Source organism: Phytophthora infestans, genomic scaffold (assembly GCF_000142945.1).
Source record: "Phytophthora infestans T30-4 supercont1.12 genomic scaffold, whole genome shotgun sequence".
Lineage (NCBI taxonomy): Eukaryota > Oomycota > Peronosporomycetes > Peronosporales > Peronosporaceae > Phytophthora > Phytophthora infestans.
In genome coordinates, this window is record NW_003303747.1 from 611,986 (window position 1) to 633,596 (window position 21,611).

Genomic DNA, 21,611 nt, shown 5'->3' on the forward strand with positions numbered 1-21,611 from the left:
GAAACTTAAGTATATTTGAGATTGGTGACTTAGTGTTACTAGACACGAGGAACCTACCTCTAGACACTGTTAGCTCTGTCGGCAGCAACAAGCTGAAGCACCGCTTCATCGGACCTTTTGCAGTCCTGGCCAGACATGGTGCGTCGTACACCATCGACCTTCCAAAGTCAATGACGACGCACCCGACGTTCTATGTCGGACGTCTTAAGCGGTACTTTGACCCGCAGGGGGTTGCTGACTCGCAGACCCCCCTTGACCCAGCTCCTCGAAGCGAGGGCCGGTCACAGTCGTCGACGAGGGCGTCGGAGCAGGCACCCAAGCCTCGGTCCGGACGGCAAGGCTGCGGTCAAGACCGTACGCCGGAGGGGCTCCATACGAACGGACCCCGGCGCCATACGCCGAGTACGCTGAGTACGCCGGGTACGCACCATACGCGTACGTCTGGGAGTGTGCCGCAGGCGGCTCCGGACGTGGCAACAAAGCCTCGATCCGTCGGATCATGCGAAAGGCCTCGTCCAGATCGGACGAAGAGGCCCGGCGGTCCACCCGCAGGTGCAGGCTCGCGACCTCTCGCTCCACCAGGTCCAGGCGACCCTCAAGACGAGCGAGCTCGCCCTGATTCCCGGCCTGGGCGGCAGCATTACCGCCAGTCCCAAGGCCAAGTGCAATCTCAAGCACGAGGAGACGTTGACGGAGGCGGTCAACCTCAGGGTCCCGTGTCGGACCCGCAGTCGGAGCACTCGAACGAGAGTGGCTCTCGGGAGGCGCCGAGTACTCGTACTCGTACGAGGGCACCTCCGCCCCTGCTTGACCGGAATGGAGAAGTCCACTTCCACGTGGAGCGGATCCTCCAGGAGCAACGGTGTCGCGGGAAGCGACAGCTCCTCGTGAAGTGGAGGGGTTATGCCCACTCCGAGAACTCGTGGGAGCCGATTGAACGGCTCCTGATTGACTGCCCGAAGGCTGTCGCAATCTGGGAACAGAAGCGGCGGCAGCTTCATAAGTAGTCCGGGGCTTCTTGCCCGAACGGGGTACGGATGATGAATACATACCGTACCCGCGCTCATCGTGAGCGCTAGAAGCCGCGCGCTTCAGGATGTCCCTTGGCAGCATACGCTTGCTGATCAAGTGGGCAAACCTCACACAAAGATCACGCTGGTCCAGGATGTGGGACAGCTGCTGATCTTCATGGAGTTCCCATAACTCCGTGGGCGAGTACTTGAGAGTCTCCACCCACGCCCAGAACATGTCCTCACAAGAACTCCATGTGGGACAGTTCTCGGGCATAACCCAGGGGTATCCCCAAACAGGATAGAGACCACCCCGGGTCTCGGGCTTCTTACGACAAGTCGTGAAGTCCTTAAGGGGAATGCGGTGTGGCGCGAGAAGCACACACCGAGCAGCCTCCACGTTGTCGACGAACAACTGTTCTTTCTGAACAAGGGCTCGTTCATAGATGCCCCTAGAAGTGTGGCCGCCCACAAGGCCACGAGGAGCGACGAGAAGCTCTAAGAAGAGGTCAGCCCCAGAGCTCTCCTCGGGAGGCCAATACCCTCTTGAGTTGATGGCAGCTCCCTGGCTGACGGGTGCCGCCACCGACCCCCCACGCACACGCTGGGCAGCTTGGAAATCCTCCTGCTGCTGGTCGAGGTCATTCGAGACCTCCCGGGGCTCAACAATGGCACCCTCCTCTTCCTCTTCTTCCTCCTTCTCCTCCTCTTCATCCGAGGAGCCGAAGAGACTCTGATAGGAGCGTCGAGTCTCCTTCTCCTCGCGGAGTGGAGACTTAGAGGCGGTACGCTTCTTTGAGGGCTTGGCGCCTTCGGCTTTAGAGGCCTTAGCGCGCGCAAGACCCTCGGCAAGCGAGAGACGTTTGCGAGGACTCCCTTCCTCATCGCCACCGGCTTTGGGAGTGCCCTTAGCCTTAACGGCCGGACTCTCAGAGCGCACAGAGGTCCTGGGACTGTGATCACCGTGATCACTAGCGGACGACTGCACGCTGTCTTCTTTGTGCTCACTGGGCACTGGGCTGTGCCCTCCCACAGAGCCCGCAGGAGCATCATGAGTGCTCTCGAACTCGGCATCGTCCTCACTGCCCGAGTTGAACTCACGTTCTACGAACCGAGGGTTCGGACGATTGTCTGAAGACGAGGGCGACGGACTGCGGCGCCTGCTTGCGCGCTTGTCCGCAGCCGCGTCACCCGAGGATCCGATCGCCTCGGAGGCCACCTGAGTAGCCTCCTTAAGTGCAGAGCCTTTGCCGTGAGGCTTAGTGCTCTTGGCCTGCGCCTTACCGGCTGCAGCCTTGGAGCGTGTCTTAGCACCGCTCTTAGCAGTGCCACGAGGCATGTTAACGGTCGAAGTGGAGACCTTGACGAAGAGCGCACAGGTTGCTGCTCGAGGCTCTAACTGTAAAGTGAGCCTCCGCCGCGCTCGCGCGGCCGAGTCGATGGTTTTCGACTTTGAGAATGAGAGTTTGTGACGAACATCTCTTCATTCTGATTGGTCGGTAAACCGAACCTAAGTGGGGGAGGATGTAACGGGGTACGTAGCACTAAGTGTACCCTGGTTACATGAAGTGTGACACTTCACACTTCAGGAGTATGACATGTCATACTCCGGGATATTTGGTACAAGGTACCAAGGTCATTCAAAACCAACCATTGGCTAAATGACATTGCATTTCTATAGGTAACTGATAGTTTGTATTAACATCAAACTTAACCTACCTATAAATATACTCAGTTTACAATATACCTTATTTAGGTCACTTCGCTCTCTTTAATTAAAGAGGGGACCTGTGAACTGCCGTTCACTGAGAGTTTGTATACTCTCGGAAGATAACTTCCTCTAGCGCAAGGTGCTGTGTGACCCCGTCACAGGAGTCGTCGGGTACCGGCAGCTCCACGTCCAAGCAGCGTCGATCGGATGTTTCCGACAGTCTCCAGACAATCCAGAGCGGTGAGCAGCCAGTGGTGATAGCTCCGCCACTCGAGAAGAAAGAGTTTAATTCCTGGGGCGCCTTAGACGCGTATCTAAAAGTCTATTCAGCCGAGACATACCAGTTAACGTTTGATGCACTGCATATGGTAGCAGGAGCCGTATCGCATTATCTAACTGGTTTGTGCGTACAATTGCTGCGTACAGAGCTTCCGCGTTCGCACTAGCAACAAGGTCGTGACGAGAAATAAGAAGATTCGAGACTCCGGGTCTACGAAGCCGCTTGTGCCCGAGGGGTGGACTCATTATTCAAAGACTTTCGTCTGCACCCACGCAGGGAAGTACAAGCCGGGACAAGGCAAGAGAAAGCGGCAAGAGTCGAGAGCTCTCGAGTGTGACGCGCAGGTGTGTGACGCTCAGTCGGGCTCAGTTGGGCTCAGTTGGGCTCAGTTGGGCTCAGTTGGGCTCAGTTGGGCTCAGTTGTGCTCAGTTGGGCTCGGATGGACTGAAATGGATTTGAATGGTGCTGTTGGTTGGCCATGCATGTGCTCACGTACAATTGTATCGCTACGTAGATCAATGCCTGCGTACAAGTGACCGACTCGGCTGCAGCAGTTCCCACTTTTGTGCTGCGAATTACTGTTGCCCGTTTGGAGCATAACCATCCGCTCTCCAGACATACTTTTGACCATTATCCACACAACCGGACAGCTATTGAGTCTGAGCTGGCCGGGACTGTTAGTGAGCTTGTCAAAGCCGGAGCCAAGAAGAAACGCATCCTGCAGTTCATCCACGAGAATTCTAGCTGCTACCCAACGAGCCAGGACGTACACAATCTGGTGCGCAAGCTGAAGAAACAGACCCATACAGCTCAGACATCTGCAAAACGATTGAAGCAATGGATGACTGAGTTCACGCAAGAGCTAGGGAATGTTGGAGGCATTTTTGTCGACTCAATCCATGATAAGGTATGAACACTATTGCTGTTACTGTGTAGCCGTCGTTTGTTTAACTTTCTATGCTGATGTTAGACTGTAGCTACATGTATAACACTGCAGACAAAGCATATGCGGGAGCTCTTCGACCATTTCCCAGAGGTCGTGATGATCGACGCCACGCACGGTACAAACTTGTCAAAGTACAAGGTTTTCTCGATTATGGCACACGACGCATTTGGGAAGGGCCAGTTCGTACAGCATGCTGTTCTCCAGAACGAGCGTAGCCCAACGCTTCTGACGGCCCTGGAGCAGTTCAAGCGCTACAATCCGGCGTGGACGCGCATCAAATGCATACTGATCGACAAAGATTTCGGCGAGATCGGCGTGTTGAAGAAAACGTTTCCGGACGCGGCGTTGCTGTTGTGCCAGTTTCACGTGTTAAAATATCTGCGAGAGCAGATAGCATCAAAAGACTATGGGTTCAATGCTTGGCAGAAGCGGCAACTGAACGGATTGATCAACTTGCTGGTTTACGCAAAAACGGAGCGACAATACTTGCGCTTGCGCGAGTATATGCGCCATATTATCGATGCAGGGACTGGAAGAGTACCATCTGAGAAAGCTAGGTCTGGGGATGTTGTGTTGGGCACTGGCCAGACGGAGATGGGCACGGATGGTGTCCAGTTGGGCATCAGTCGGGCGGAGTTGGGCGCGGATGGCGAACCGCGTGAAGCGTGCAAGCACCCTTTTGAAGCGTATTTCGTGAAAAACTGGGATAACTGTCGTCAAATGCGGTGCGCGTTTGAAAGGCAGAATGCTTGCACCCTCGGCAACAATACAAATAACCGCCTTGAAGCTTCGTGGAAGCAGCTGAAGGAGCTTGTGGACTCCTTTATGCAAGTGGACGAGTGCATTGTTTCGATAATGGTTTATCAAGCTCAGGCGGAGAGAAAATTTAAGGACGCGGTCTACAAACTATCTGTCGTGCATCACCCGAAGTACCATCACGAGATGGATTTTCTCTCGAAGCTGGTAAGCGAGCACGCGTGCGAGCTTGTGTACGAGCAGTACAACTTTGCGATCACCACGGCGAAGTATAATTTCACGAGGCAGTCCCCGGAGTATACTTTAATTAGTGCGATGCGGACGATGAAGAGGCATTGGATGAACCGCATAGCGAGTACTCCGTCACGAAAACTGATTGGTCTTGCTCGTGTTTGTTCATGGCTTCACGTTTGCTGCCGTGTCGCCACGTGCTCTTCATTCGGAAGGCACTCAACTTCGAGAACGTGATTCCTACCCAGCTTCTGGATTCTCGTTGGTTACTGTCGTCGCTTCGGGTGGAATACGAGTTGCCCCAATTGTCAGAAGAACCGTTTCGTGTGTCCAGAGTGTTGAAGGAGGCCAATATGTGTTGGGATTCCAACCGGAAGTTCCGCGAAGCAAATTTTGTGGCAACTGCAATTAGTGAGCACTTGAGTGGATTGGGGATGGTGGAGTACCGAGCAGCGATGAAGGCTTTGCGAGATGTTGCCACCCTTTTCAAGCATGGCGAGTACAGTACCATCCCCAAGGTAGCTGGTGGTCTTGAGCTCGAAGACGGCTTGGGTGATGCAGAAATGGACACGACTGGTGGCGCGACTGGTGGCGTCAGTCACCAGACTAGAGACAGCGAAGTAGTGACAGAGGCGATGGGAGTGGTGCAAGTTATCACGTCTAGACAAGAGGATACTATGAGCCAAAGTGTGGCGTCTGCTTCTTACGTGGAGAGCACTCAAGTATGCCCAGACCAGTCCGGCTCAGTTGGGAGCGAGACGGGCACAGATGGTGGTGAGTTGGTTTCATTTGGGAACGAGACGGGCACAACTGGTGGTGAGCTGGTCTCAGATGAGAACGAGACGGGCACACATGGTGACGAGTTGGTTTCAGTTGGGAACGAGACGAGCGCAGCTGGTGGTGAGTTGGAGGTGGAGACATCTCACGAAAATGACAACCATAGCGCTATGCTTGCTTCAGCAAAGATAACCGATGATTTTCAGATCGTGAGTCCCCCAAAATCCAAGGGACGTCCAAAACAAAAGCCACGGGCTGTTACAGCAAAGCGGAATCAAGCGATAGTAATGGTAGAGGAAGACTTGGAAATGCACGAACGCCAAATGAGTCTACTGACAGTTTATGAACTACTGGACGGCGATCCCATTTACAAGTTGACACACGAGAAGCTGCTGCAGTTCAAGGAGTTCCTGTTCGCCACGAAGCCGAAGCCTCCCATCGCCCACGAGATAGCGAAGCCTCTTCACAAAACCACTGATGCAACCAGAAGAAGTGATGCGAATCTTCCCCATCCAATTAATTAACAAATGTCACAGCCTACCAAGCAAAAAAACCCGGGAACGTTGGAAATGCAGCTGGCGCTGGAGATTGTTGGCGTTGGAGTGCTCGCGAACTCTAAGGTATCGCTCATGAGAAAGTGGCACACCGCAGTAAAATTCGTCAAGAAAATCAAAAGAGCTATAACCTGGATTGATCGATTAGACTTCGCGCAACACGGGAATTCTAGCTTCTACGTCGAGGAGGACACCACTATACCTAAGCTGCTGAAAGATTTGCCAATTCTGTCGAACGAGTATGCAGACTTGGTGGACCTGGCTTCGAAGGACACCCTTAGCGCCCAAGTCATGCAGATGATTCTACACAAACTGTTTGGTGCGGATCCTAGTGTTCTAGTGATCGACCCGTCTAACATGGGGATTTCAAATGGAGCTTTAACGACAGACATCAGGTATTTTAAACTGGCGTTGGCTGGAGTCACGAAGAAGATGAAAGTGCTGTTTCCAATCAACTGCAACAACAACCACTGGTGCGCTGTGCTAATGGATTTGGAGAAGGGCAGAGTGTACGTCTACGACTCGATGGCGTCCTCCTACATGATCGGTGTCCGTGCCGTGGCACAGAAGATGATCATGATGCTACCAGACGGAGTCAGACCTAGTGCTCGCTTGGTGACTCACGACCCTGGACTTGGCGTTCAGTGCGACAGCTATAATTGCGGTGTGTATGTCTTGCTGGTATTTGAGATGTTCTGTGGGTCAGAGCCGCTCGGCCACCTCGACAAAAAGACTCTGCAATGCATGCGCTACCGCTACTTGCGCATGTGTATAGAAGAACAAGGAAGTAGCAGTAGCTAAGTCACTGAACTCGTTGCATCGAACTATGTTTGTCGAGTTATATGCTTGATAATGTCTTTAGTAATTGAAGGGGATAACCTGCTCAGCAGAACGCTTCTATCTCTGCGGACTCTGGTACTGTCACTGGACTCGTTGCATCGAACTATGTTTGTCGAGTTATATGCTTGACAATGTCTTATGTAATTGAAGGGGATAACCTGCTCAGCAGAATGCTTCTATCTCTGCGGACTCTGGTACTGCCGATGTCGATCCACTCCGGCTCTTTGGCATCTTTCGGATATACGTGTATAGTGTATAAGTTTTAGGCCGGCTCTTTCGATTTGGGTGCTGTAGTGGGCACAGGATGGGTGTCCGACGGTCACAACTGGGTACGGGTGGGTGCTGGTTTGGTGTCGTAATTCTGTCTTGTCCCGTCCCATGTGCACGAGGTGCGTGCAGCAACGAGTGCCTATCAAAAAAGGGTTCTGATGTAGACTTTAGCTCAGGCATATGATTGGACAATTATGCGTTTTTCGCCGTTCGCAATAGCCGACTCCCTGGATTTTAATACTTTTAAAATACATACCGGTAAAGTTAAATTTCTAGTAGAAACTGCATTGTGACGTTGTTGTAAATCACGGCATGCAAAATAGGGTCAGATGTGCTAAGTCCCCGAAGTCTCAAAGGGTTATGTTAACCGGGATTTAATAGCCTTTTAGCACAGTTCTTTCTTTCTGTTCGCCGCAGGCAGCTGGCACGCGGAAGGAGCGACACAAAGAACGCAGATTTGGCAGATTCCAGGATGCCTGCAATCCGTGGACGAAAGTACTTATAAAATACAGTAAAACCTCTTCTACCTGATGTGACCGGTGAACAGGTGCACTATCCGATACCAGGACAGTACATGTATTGCAATACATAATTTAGACGCAATTTCCGGTATCCACAAGAGCTTAGCCGGGGCAGAGATACCGGTACCTGAAGCATAAATTGTTGCCTCAAGTTTCCTCCGAAGAAAATAATAAGGTCCAGTGCCAGTTATTAATACCGGTACGTGTACTCGGCCATTCATGCCAGTAATTTAAGCCAATTACAGATCACAATTTAGGTTTGTTCTTAGTTTCTATTGGCTATACGTTTTTTGTCGTAGCGATTTGATCTGGGTAAGGCTGAATTGATTTGCACTTATACAAACTTCTAAATGAAAATCGGCAGGGAACTGGCAGCTAAGTCTTTTCACATTTTAGGTAAGTTTTTACTCAAAGAAAAACTGGTAGCAAAGTTACACGACAAGTAGTAGCCTACGCTACGTGTTGCTATTTCAGTACATGTATAACCTATTGTCGGAAAGACGTGTATATTATTCATCCAAACACTACATTTACAGTTCCGCTTACGACAATATCACCACAGCTGCTTCACGCACATTCAAATTCCACGGCGTTAGCAATCACTGCTGCTGCGTGGTGTCTGTCGAATTGAGTGAGCCTGCTGCCGACTGAATAGCACTCTTCTCCGACTTGACTCTCTCCTTGGCGGCCTTCCGTTCGGCCTTCTGTTGCGCCTTAATCCTTCGCCACTCGGCTTTCATGGCATCGCGCTGTGCCTTGCGTTCGTCCTGTGCCTTGTGCCGAGCCTCCTTTGCAGCCTCCCTCTGGGCCTTTGTCATCTTCACGGCAGCATTTTCATCATCGTCGGAATCGTCGTCCTGCTTGACGTTACCACTGGAAGACGAAGCCTTCTGAGTGTCATCACCGCTTGCAGACAAAGCGCCCTGAGTAACATCGTCGCTAGTCGACAGCTCACTGTCCTTCTTTGGATTTTTGGTGGATGAATTAGAGTTATCCTTTGTCTTCCCACTGGAAGAGGTAGCAGAGCTATTCTCCGTCTCATCGCTGTTCGAAGACGAGATCGTGCTTGATTCCACTTTTCCGCTATCCGTCTCGTTAATGCCGGACGAAGACACAGTCTCCTTTTTCTTTGTTTTCGAGGCTGTATTGCTTTCCATTTGCTCAGTCTCGCCACTGCTGTCACCCGCGTACGGCTTGACTGTACCAGTGTCATCGGAGCCCATGCCTGCTAAATCCGAAAACGTCTCCGACACGGGGGCTTTGGTTGCTTTCACATTGGATGAACTTGCCAAACTGCCATATTCATTAGACGCGGGCGTGGACGTAGTGGAGGGAATTACTTGGACCAACGCACGGGAAATGGCGCTAGCGTCCGAATTGGAAACGCACGCGACCAGTGCAGCGAAAACCGCGACTCGCAAGAAATTCAAAGCTACCATGACTTAGAAACCGACGTCAAAAATCCGTGGCAGATTCGAAAGTGCTGTGTGTGGAGATAGATGCAACGTCTACCGGAACTGCTTTACATGTACAGTACACTGTACGGTACTACTAAAAAGCAAACGCAGTTGGATCGACGACACACATCACATGGAGCACATGGTCCCTCCCTCATGGAGCGTGGAGTTGTGAAAATCTTGGGATGGGATTCGTGCCACAAACTATTGGCATATTCTTTTGCAATCATCCGCCCTCGCAACTTGCGACGCGAACTTCTCTTCGAACTTCAATCTTCAGGTCGTGTCAAATTTTGCTGGCGGGCCTCTAATGTACCATAAAACTTCTTGGACTACGCCTATTAATACGTTTAGGAGATGAGCTCACAAACCGTGAGCTGAGCTCACTGAGCTCACGCTTTCGCTTTCGGCGTCGCTCACCATCCCGTTGTGGAAGATTACGACGCGACACCTGTTCTTCAACCACCCAAACGTTTTGATAATCGCCGCACAGCACTGTATTTACCCTTTAATACTACCGGTAGTACAGTACAGTACTATTAGTAAGCGCCGTTTGTACTACTAACGGCGCTTATGAATGGAAAGATGCCATTCCGATATTATTCATTTTTTAATACTTAAATTAAATACTTCTAAGCTGATAGTCTTTTATCTAGGAGAGAGAGAGAGAGAGAGAGAAGTCTATTTGACTTGACTTACTAGCTTCTTGGTATGTTTTGAGTCTGGTGTGTAGTATTGGTTCAGAGTGTCGAAGTCAGACTACTGGAGGTGGCGGTGGGTCCACTCCCCGATTTTCAGTCTGCATACTCACTCAGCTATCCAAGCACAGTTGTAGATGCAGGCCTTGAATTCGACTCTCATGTCGGTGCATAATATGCGGCCCAGTGCGACCTTATACCCCAGCTTCCATTGGCCAAACATCCGACTGATCATTGTCTGTAGTCGCTCTCCGACAGGGGGGCGTGTCCGTGCGGCGAGGTTATTCTTGTATGTTTGTACCATTTCCACCGTGGCTTCCACTCCGAGCCATTGAGACACCACCTTTGTCCAGAATGCCTGAGCTCGGATGCATTCCCACGCGATGTGTGTGATTGTCTCCTTTGCATTTCGACAACTCGCATCTTGGGGGCACCCGAGGATGTCAGTTGTTCCTTCACTGTACAATTCAACTGTTGTGCTGCCATCCGGTAGTTTACACTTGATAGTCCGTTAACATGTTTTGATGCGCCCCACCCGTGTTCCTGTTTCTCCATTTGGTTAGCACTGCGCTCACGGGGGGGGGGCTGCCTTTCCGCCCGAATTTGCCGTGTGATTCGTTTCTTGATCTGGCCGACAATACTGTGATTCTTGACGGGTGTACTGATCTCCCATCGGTATCCATGCACTAGGGAGTCGATACGGACCACCAATCCATTCTTCTGGTCCCGGAAAATCTCCTCGTCGTGTGTCATATCATCCTGGTGTCGTACCCGCCACCCAATGCCATTTGTTTGCTGCTCTAGCACGACGCTCCTTCCGTCACTGTAAACTTCACCTTGTACTGTTTGCTGGTCGAGCCTTGTCCATGTGTACTGCTGACTAAGTTGGAGTGCGTCTCGCAGTTGCAACCGCCGAAGTCCCCCTACTTGTTCTCCGACCTGTACACGGGGTGAAGTCAAAAGGATGGTTACCATCCATCTGTGCAGCTTGGCTACTGTGTGTCCCCTAAGACACCCCTCTCTTGCTGGCAACGTAAATGTGGAGACTGCCGCTGCAGCTCGCACGATTTTCAGTTGTTCAATAGACGTGACCTGAATACTGTTGTACTTTGTGCTCTTCAGACATGGTATCATCTCGTCCGGAATCCACGGATTCTCTGCCCACGAGAACTTGCCCCAGAATGCTTCGATTGCTTCTGGCAGTGAGGGGGGCTCCGGGATAGCCGCTAAGTAGATGCTCACGCTCACCGACTTGGTCGACTCCGGTTGATAGGTCTTACTGGACAAGGACCAGGAAGCGGCCTCCGCAAGATGCCTAAGTTCATTCTTGAGCAGGTGCTGCCGAGCGAGCGCCTGCTCCGAAGTCGGGCATAGAAGCTCGCCGACCACCGCCTGTAGATGACTACGATGATCTGTCTCAGTAACTCGCGCTTGTCCGCGTTGCTTTAGTCGTGGGGATATCAGAGGCCTCACTGTTCGTCCTCCGTGTACATATTCTTTCTGCCAAGTAGCCATGTCACCGCATCATGAGCGCGCCAAATGGAGACGCTTGTACAAGACGTCTCTAACATGTATGCAACTCGGTTGCAGCTTGAACGGTTTGGTTCGCTTTTTAAGAGCCCGCCACATGGAGAAAGTGATCTGGTCGACATTTCTATTTTTTGGTATTCTGATATCCTCAGATTTGTCAGACTTACACTTTATTTTTGTAAGGAGGTTAAGCATCTTGGGTGTTAAACTGATGCGTGGCTGGGGAAATTAATACTGTAAATCCTAAAATTGTGCCCCTCCCCAAAATTATGATCAAGGATTTACGAAAGTGCCACTCCCTAAAATAACCCCCCTTATAATAGTACCCCCATGGGAATCATTAACATTTCCTCTGCTCACTGCTGGTAACAAGGTTGCTGAAACGCATTCTAATCAAGACGAAGAAGCCTGTAGCCTTTCCGACGAAGAAGAGCTAATCATCGCCAGTCTTTAAGTAGGAGGGCCCGGAAAAAACTCTGACTTCAACACGACGCACTTGACCTGACATTAATTTGTGCCCCTCCCTAAAAATAGAGCCTATCTTCCGAAAGATACAAACTCTCAGTGGACGGCAGCTCACAGGTCCCCTCTTTATTCAAAAGAGAGCAAAGTGACCTAATTAAGGTAGAATGTAAACTGAGTATATTTATAGGTAGATAAAGCTTGGGTTTTATACAAACTATATAGAAATGCAATGTCGTTAGCCAATGGTTGGCTTTGAACGACCTTGGTACTTTGTACCAAATATTCCGAAGTATGACGTGTCATACTTCTGAAGTGTGACGTGTCACACTTCATGTAACCAGGGTACACTTAGGGCTACGTACCCCGCTACATCCTCCCCCACTTAGGTTCGGTTTACCGACCAATCAGAATGAAGAGGTGTTCGTCACAAACTCTCATTCTCAAAGTCGAAAACCATCGACTTGGCCGCGCGAGCGCGGCGGAGGCTCACTTCACAGTTAGAGCCTCGAGCAGCAGTCTGTGCGCTCTTCTTCTAGGTCTCCACTTTGACCGTTAACCATGCCTCGTGGCACTGCTAAGAGCACTAAGCCTCACGGCAAAGGCTCGGCACTTAAGGAGGCTACTCAGGTGGCCTCCGAGGTGATCGGTTCCTCGGGTGACGCGGCTGTGGACAGGCGAACAAGCAAGCGCCGCAGCCCGTCGCCCTCGGCTTCAGACAATCGTCCGAACCCTCGGTTCGTGGAACATGAGTTCGACTCTGGCAGTGAGGACGAAGCCGAGTCCGAGAGCACGCACGATGCTCCTGCGGGCTCTGTGGGAGGGCACAGCCCAGTGCCCAGTGAGCACAAGGATGACAGCGTGCAGTCGCTCGCTAGTGATCAAGGTGATCACAGTCCCAGGACGTCTGTGCGCTCTGAGAGTCCGGCCGTCAAGGCTAAGGGCACTTCCAAAGCTGGTGGCGATGAGGAAGAGAATCCTCGCAAACGTCTCTCGCTTGCCGAGGGTCTTGCGCGTGCTAAGGCCTTTAAAGCCGAAGGCGCCAAGCCCTCAAAGAAGCGTACAGTCTCTAAGTCTCCACTCCGCGAGGAGAAGGAGTCTCGACACTCCCATCGGGGCATCTTCGACTCCTCGGATGAAGAGGAGGAGAAGGAGGAAGAAGAGGAGGAGGAGGGTGCTATCGCTCTGCCCCGGGAAGTCTCGAATGACCTCGACCAGCAGCAGGAGGATTTCCAAGCTGCCCAGCGTGTGCGTGGGGGTTCGGTGGTGGCACCCGTCAGCCAGGAAGCTGCCATCAACTCAAGAGGGTATTGGCCTCCCGAGGAGAGATCTGGGGCTGACCTCTTCTTAGAGCTTCTCGTCGCTCCTCGTGGCCTTGTGGCGGCCACACTTCTAGGGGCATCTACAAACGTGCCCTTGTTCAGAAAGAACAGTTGCTCGTTGACAACTTGGAGGCTGCTCGGTGTGTGCTTCTCGCCCCACACCGCATCCCTCTTAAGGACTTCACGACTTGTCGTAAGAAGCCCGAGACCCGGGGTGGTCTCGATCCACTTTGGGGATACCCCTGGGTTATGCCCGAGAACTGTCCCACGTGGAGGTCTTGTGAGGACATGTTCTGGGCATGGGTGGAGTCTCTTAAGTACTCACCCACGGAGTTACGGGAACATTATGAAGATCAGCTGCTGTCCCGCATCCTGGACCAGCGTGATCTTTGTGTGAGGTTTGCCCACTTGGTCAGCCAGTGCATGCTGCCAAGGGACATCATGAAGCGCGCGGCTTCCAGCGCTCATCCCTCGTTCGGGCAAGAAGCCCCGGACTACTTATGAAGCTGCCGCCGCTTCTGTTCCCAGATTGCGACAGCCTTCGGGCAGTCAATCAGAAGCCGTTCGATCGGCTCCCACGAGTTCTCGGAGTGGGCATAACCCCTCCACTTCACGAGGAGCTGTCGCTTACCGCGACGCCGTTGCTCCTGGAGGATCCGCTCCACGTGGAAGTGGACTTCTCCATTCCGGTCAAGCAGGGGCGGAGGTGCCCTCGTACGAGTACGAGTACTCGGCGCCTCCCGAACACCACTCTCGTCCGAGTGTTCCGGCTGCGGGTCCGACAAAGGGTCCTGAGGCTGACCGCCTCCGTCAACGTGTCCTCGTGCTTGAGATTGCACTTGGCCTTGGGACTGGCGGTGATGCTGCCGCCCAGGCCGGGAATCAGGGCGAGCTCGCTCGTCTTGCGGGCCGCATGGGCCAATTGGAGCGAGAGGTCGCGAGCGTGCATCTGCGGGTGGATCACCGGGCCTCTTCGTCCGATCTGGACGAGGCCTTTCGCATGATCCGACGGATCGAGGCTCTGCTGCCACGTCCGGAGCCGCCTGCGGCACACTCCCAGACGTACGCGTTTGGTGCGTACCCGGCGTACTCAGCGTACTCGGCGTATGGCTCCGGGGTCCGTTCGTACGGAGCCCCTCCGGCGTACGGTCTTGACCGCAGTTTTGCCGTTCCGACCGAGGCTTGGGTGCCTGCTCCGACGCCGTCGTCGACATCTGTGACCGGCCCTCGCTTCGAGGAGTTGGGTCAAGGTGGGTCTGCGAGTCAGCAACCCCCTGCGGATCAAAGTACCGCTTAAGACGTCCAACATAGAACGTCGGGCGCGTCGTCGTTGACTTTGGCAGGTCGATGGTGTACGACGCACCATGTCTGGCCAGGACTGCAAATGGTCCGATGAAGCGGTGCTTCAGCTTGTTGCTGCCGACAGAGCTGACAGTGTCAAGAGGTAGGTTCCTCGTGTCTAGTAACACTAAGTCCCCCACTTTAAATATACTTAAGTTTCCTCTTCCATGTTTGTCGGAGTACTCCTTTTGTTTATCTTGGGCCGCTGCCATGGCATCGCGGACCCTGCTGACAACGCTCAGCTTGGTATTCATAAAGGATTCCACTTGTTTCCGCAGCGAAACTGGTCTCACATCCGAGACCTGGGAGGAAAGGGCTTTCCGAGCCTCTCCCCCACTTAGAATAGAGGAGTCAGTGTCTCCTCGAAGCGTGAGAGGCACTCTGGGGTGACGGAAGCCATTCAAGTAGAACGGCGTGAACCCCGTGGACGCGTGCACCGCGTTGTTGAGCGCAAACTCAACAACTGGAAGCTGCGTCGACCACGTACGTGGTGCTGCCGCGCACACACTGCGCAGAGTGTCCTCGATCACTCGATTGACGCGCTCTGTCTGGCCGTCTGTCTGTGGATGATCCGCAGTGGACATCTGCAGACGAGTTCCCAGTAAAAGAAACAGCGTTTTCCAAAACGCAGCAGTGAACCGCGGGTCTCGGTCCGAGACAATCGTCTCCGGGAGACCGTGATAGCGGAACACGCCATCGACGAAAAAATTTGCGGTTTGTTCGCCCGTAACAGCGACGGGAACAGGAGCAAGATGTACCATCTTGCTCAGCCGACACACGAACACCAAAATTCCGGTGTTGCCGTGTCCGTCGGCGGGAAGCCCAAAGATGAAGTCAAAACTCATCGACTTCCAATAGTCAGCCGGTACGGGCAGGCTCTGATGTGGAGCCGAAGAGTGCCCTGCGGGTTTGACCCTCTGCCATGTTTCACATGTCTTAACGTATCGGGCGACCCACTTGTACATGTGGGTCCACCAGAAGGCCTAAGAGACCGACAGAAAGGTCTTCTCGCGGTTCAAGTGGCCGCTGGAGGGCGCGTCATGCGCCTCCGCGAGGATGTCGAACTTCAGATCCTCGTCGTTGGGTACGACCACCCGTGGAGGATCAGTGGGCTCCACCCGATAATAGAGGAGGCCCTCCTTCAACTCATATCGGTGGAGCCGTGAGCGCTGTCGCGACGAGAGCCAGTCGGATTTCGCGCTCGTTCCGGCCTTAAGGAACTTGACGATAGGCGCGACAGCCTCATCGTCCCGATACGCCATGCGTATCCGATCATATAGATCCGTTGTCACCCGCGTGATGTGGGCCAACTCATAGTCGGGACGCCTAGAGAGGGCGTCCGCAAGCACGTTGAGCTTGCCCGGCTTGTACTCGACGCGGAAGTTATATTCCGCGAAGAAGGACAGCCACCTCGCCATCCTTTGGGAGAGGTGAGGCGAGCTAGTCGCCGTCCTCAAGGATGCGTGATCTGTGTAGATCACGAAGGGCCGAGAACCCAGAAGGTGAACACGAAACTTCACAAGGGCATATTTCATTGCCAGGAGCTCCTTGTCGTGGACAGGGTAGTTCCGCTCGGCGGCTTTGTTCATGTCCAGCCGTGTCGGCCTGCAGCAATGCACATCCGATGGCGTAATCGGAGGCATCGCAGACGACGCTAAACGGCTTCGTCTCATCCGGCAGCGCCAGGACAGGGGCCTCTTGGAGACTGGCCTTGATGCTGTCAAAAGCATCCTGGTGCTCTTGCTCCCAGCGCCAGTCGACGTCCTTTTGAAGGAGGCTCGACAAGGGCTTAGCGAAGCCCGCGTACCCTGCGCTGTACTTGTGAAGGTAGTTGGCCAACCCCAACCACTTTCGAAGATCCTTCTGGGATCGGGGCGTCGGCCATGCTGCTATGGCCTTGACCTTGTCTGGGTCAGCCCGACCGCCCACGTTGCTTACGAAGCAACCGAGAACTTTAATCTCTGGTGACGCAAAAACGCACTTGTCGATGTTGGCGTAGAGCTTGTTCGGTCGCATCACGTCCAGCACTCGACAGAGGTGTCCTAGATGCACCTCCATGGCCGTCTTGCCTCCCTCGACACGGCTATGGACGAATATGCCGTCGAAGTACGTCTGTACGAAGGTACGCAAAGGGCGGAACAGTTGCGTCACCAGGCGATTGAACGTCGCCGGGGCGTTAGACAGGCCCTGCGGCATGACGAGCCACTCCCAAAGCATGCCGCTTGGAGTGCTCACCGCGGTGAGCGGGATGTCACTCTCTCGCATCAGGATCTGGTAGTATCCGTCTACCAAATCCAGCGCACTGTACAGTACGCTCCCGGTCATGTTGTTTAACAACACATCCTTTCGTGGGATTGGTGTTTGGGCCGGCACCGTTGCGTTGTTCCGCTTGTTATAAGCGTGAACCAGACGCCAATTTCCGTTCGGCTTTCGAACGCAGAAAGTCGGCGTCGAGTGCGGGGATTTCGACTCCCGCACCATGCATGCCTTCGCTTTCGCGGCGAAGAAGGTATCAATGACCTCGCACTGTTCGCGCGGGAGAGGCCATTGCCTCGTGACACAATACTTTGTGCCGGGCACGAGATCAATCTCATGCCGTACGCCTCGATTGGGTGGGAGTTGGGTCGGTGGGTGTTTGTTCACCACGTCCGCATACTCCGGATACACCGGATCCCTGGGGTTCTTAAGGATCTCAGAACCCAAGCACGTCTGACGCTGCTTGTTGAGGTCTTCCAGGACGTTCTCGTCCAAGGCAGAGGAGGCGTTCAGCTCTCTCGAGTGGTCTCAGGTCTCATGAGCACCACAGCCTTGAGGTTGGCCACTCGACCGTCATTTCCTCGAGGTTCAGTATCTCTGCAACCTCTGGCAGCGGTTCCAAGTGGACACCAGATGCCTTGACGGGTAAACCGGTCTCGCCATCGAAGATGTGATAACACTCTTCCACCGGCCTTGTCGGAGGAGCCCGGGCCCTGGACTCCGAGTCGCTAGAAGCGACGTCGATCTGAACGAAGTTCGGATCCGACTTGAGGCGGCGGCGGCGTCGTTGACGACGGCGACTGTGATGTGGAGCTTTGCTGCCCACGTCTAGGGATGTCGGCGCTACGACATCCGAGGCACTCGTGGCCTCGTGTGGTACTGTGGTACTGTGGTACCCACAGGAAGCGTGTTCGACGCTTTCCTCTTCAGTTAAGGTCTGGGCGACCGTGAGTGGAACTCTGTTACCCACTCCGAACACGCTGCTCTCAGTGTTCGTAGCAGCTGCAGCTGTCTGCGGAACTAAGTTACCCGCTTGTGGACCTAAGCTACCCACTTGGCCAGCGCCTCTTCTGGGCGCTGCCACCATCAAAACATCCTCGGAGTCGTCATATACGTCGACGACTCCCAAGCATCTGCCGGATGCTTTGGTACCCTGGCAACCCTTTGCGGGCGCCCCGGGTCCTAACAGAGGTGGGAACATGACTCACCAATGCTCTGTCGGACTGCGCAGGGCGGCTGGCACCGATTGCCTTGCCTCGCCAGTCGATCCAAGGGCTCGTGCTCCTCAAGCCAGGGCATGCCCAGGATCATATCATATGGATCCATATTGAGAACAGTGAACTGTTCGAGGCTGTCAAAGTCTTCAAACTTGACGGCCAGATCCACTTGGACGTTGGGGACAGTGACGACCTTCCCGTCGGCCAGTCGCACTGACACCGTCCCGTTGCCCTTGCTTTCTCTCAAAGCATCGGACAACTTGTTGCTGTTACGAGCAACCGTCTGGCGGCGTGCGAAATTCTTCGACGCCCCAGAATCGATCAAGATTCTAAAGGGATGATCGTATCCCCGTACACATCCGTGTACTACGAGCAACCCGCCGCTGCTCTTCGCCGATTCGAGAGTGCGAAGACTCTCAGGGGCTAAGTCTTCGTGGTACGCGCCACCCACGCACCCATCACGAGGACTTAGTTCTTCCCCAGTAGGGCGCCCCGCCCCTACTGGTTCCCGGCGTTCCCCTGTCCTCGGGATCCTGGCTTCTGCCAGCGACCCTTGAGGACGGGCTTGGGGAAGGACCGTCTGCGGAGTCTTTCCGCGGGACAGTCGCGCTTGAAGTGGCCCATCTTCCCGCAGCCGAAGCAGCGGATGTCACGCTGTTCGGCGGGCCCGAGTTCCATGGGAACTGGTCCGTTGGGGCTTGTTCGACCGGGGCCGACAAGGAGCTCCCAGGTGACGCGGAGGCCGGCGTACGCGCCTGGCGATGGCTGTACTCTTCCTGGAGAGCCACTTGAATCGCCTCTTCAAGGGTGCTTGACTGCACCCGGAACAGCTGAGTGCGTGCGGGGCCCACTCGAAGGCCGTCCATGAACACAGTCATCTTGATGTGTTCATTGAGTGGGTTTCCCACTAGGGACGCCGTGAGCTCCCGTATCTCTTGCACGTACTCGTGCAGTTCACGCCTCCCTTGTTTACACGAGAGGAAGCGCGAACACTGGCGGTACTCGTAGCTCGCCGGGAGGAACGCGGCTCGGAGCTGTTCACACAGCTGAGCCCAGGATGTGAAACATCCAGGGGACGTTGCTTCCCGTGTGTACACCCAACTCTTAGCACGACCGCTAAGGTTGGAGAGTGCAAAAGCAACACGATGTTGCTCGGTCGAGATCAGAGCCGCATCCATCGCGATCTCTACTTATCGGACCCAGAAGTGAAGGTTCTCGCCTTCCTTCCCTTCATACGGCTTAACCTTCAGCCGTATTGGCTTCGGGTGAGGCGGATTTTCTATCGCCGCCGGAGCCTGCAGGCTCTCCCGCACATGCGCGATGAGGCCCTGCTCGTACGCGTCGAACGCATTGACGCGCTCGAGCTGCTCGGCCGGTGTTGACACCACCAGGCTCTGCAGGGCCTCCATCCCGAAGATGCCTGCCATCTTCCGAACCGACTCGAACTGAGAGTCGTTCATATGGGAGAAGTCGTTCCTGTCCATGGCAACGAACTTCGGAGAGGTTCAGGTAGTCTACCCGCGGTGGCGTGGATTGACTACTAGTGCTACCAAGTGTGACGGGGTCACACAGCACCTTGCGCTAGAGGAAGTTATCTTCCGAGAGTATACAAACTCTCAGTGAACGGCAGTTCACAGGTCCCCTCTTTATTCAAAAGAGAGCGAAGTGACCTAATTAAGGTAGAATGTAAACTGAGTATATTTATAGGTAGATAAAGCTTGGGTTTAATACAAACTATAAGTCACCTATAGAAATGCAATGTCGTTAACCAATTGGCTTTGAACGACCTTGGTACTTTGTACCAAATATTCCGAAGTATGACGTGTCACACTTCATGTAACCAGGGTACACTTAGGGCTACGTACCCCGTTACAGAACCCCCCCCCCTAAAATAGTACCCCTGCTTGGGTGACGTAATTCCCCAGGGGCACAATTAAAGGTTTTACAGTGTTACACATGTACCAGTACCAGTAATTTCGAATTTCAATTTTCAGGTAAGGTATATGAGTACATGTACATTTAGCGCTGACTGTGCTAATATCCGCGACAGAAGCAACATGTACCAGTAAGCGCAGTGTAGGCCGATGAAGACGGCGGGAGTTTACACTAATGTTAGTGACTTCACTTTATCGTTTTAACTATTATAATACGTGTAAGGAACCAAGTATCATATGATATTTTTTAGAGTAATAATTTTATTTTTTGATATTAGGTATTAATAGTAACTCATTTTTTCAAAAGTTGATATAGTATTTTATTTTTAACTCGGAGATTTATAAATATTAGATACTATTACAGGATATTTATGATACTTCCACTTAAGTACGTTTCTTGCCACCTTACCCTCTGCTGAGTGAACCGTTTTCGGTCAAATTCTAGAACAGCAAGTAGGCTTTAAGACTGACGAGTATTTACTCTAGTATTTCACTATGACACAGACAAATGCGATCGAGATGTAAAACTGCAAACGGTTTGCAGTTGTTTGAAGTCGATAGAGCGAAGTCAATATTTTATTTCTTTTTATTTGCCGATAGCCTCGTCCACATCGTTCGTCTAATAAACCTGCAGCCTGTGACGCTAGATTAATGCGCTCAGCACGACGTCAAACTTGCCGTCACTCTCACAATTGTCCCGGACTCCATCTCCCTCACGGTTAATTAGTAATACTTCAGCTAGTCGAACGTCTGGTTGGTGGATATAACCCGATTTCGCAATCTTAGAAAAATAAATATATCAGACAGGGGCTAATGGTAACCAAATATCATATGATATTTTTGATAGTAATAGTACTATTTTCGATATTAAATATTAATAGTAGCTCCTTTTTGGAAAAGTTAACATAATATTGTAATATTAACTTGGAGAAATGAAAAGTATTAGATACTACATGATATTTTAAGATATTTTCCCACTTAAGTACGTTTCTTGCCACCTTACCCTCTGTTAGCCGAGCGGAGCCAAATAACTTTTTCGATCAGGTTCTAAAAAAGCAGTAGGCTTTAAAAATGACGAGTATTTGCTCTAGAATTTCACTGTGACACCGACAAAGGCGATCGAGATGGAAAACTGCAAACGCTTGCAGCTGTTTAACGTTGATAGAGCGAAATCAAGACATTTGTTCTTGTTCTCTACCGATCTCCTCGTCCATATCGTGCGTCTAATAAACCTGCTGCCTGTGGCGCTAGATTACTCAGCAGAGGGTAAGGTGGCAAGAAACGTACTTAAGTGAAAAGTATCATAAATATCATGTAATAGTATCTAATATTTTTTAAATCTCCGAGTTAAAAACAAAATACTATATTAGCTTTTGAAAAAATGAGCTACTATTAATATTTAATACCAAAAATAAAAATATTACTCTAAAAAAGATCCTTTGATATTTGGTTACCATTAGCTCACGTCCATTTATCCTCAGATGGTGGGATTCTCAGA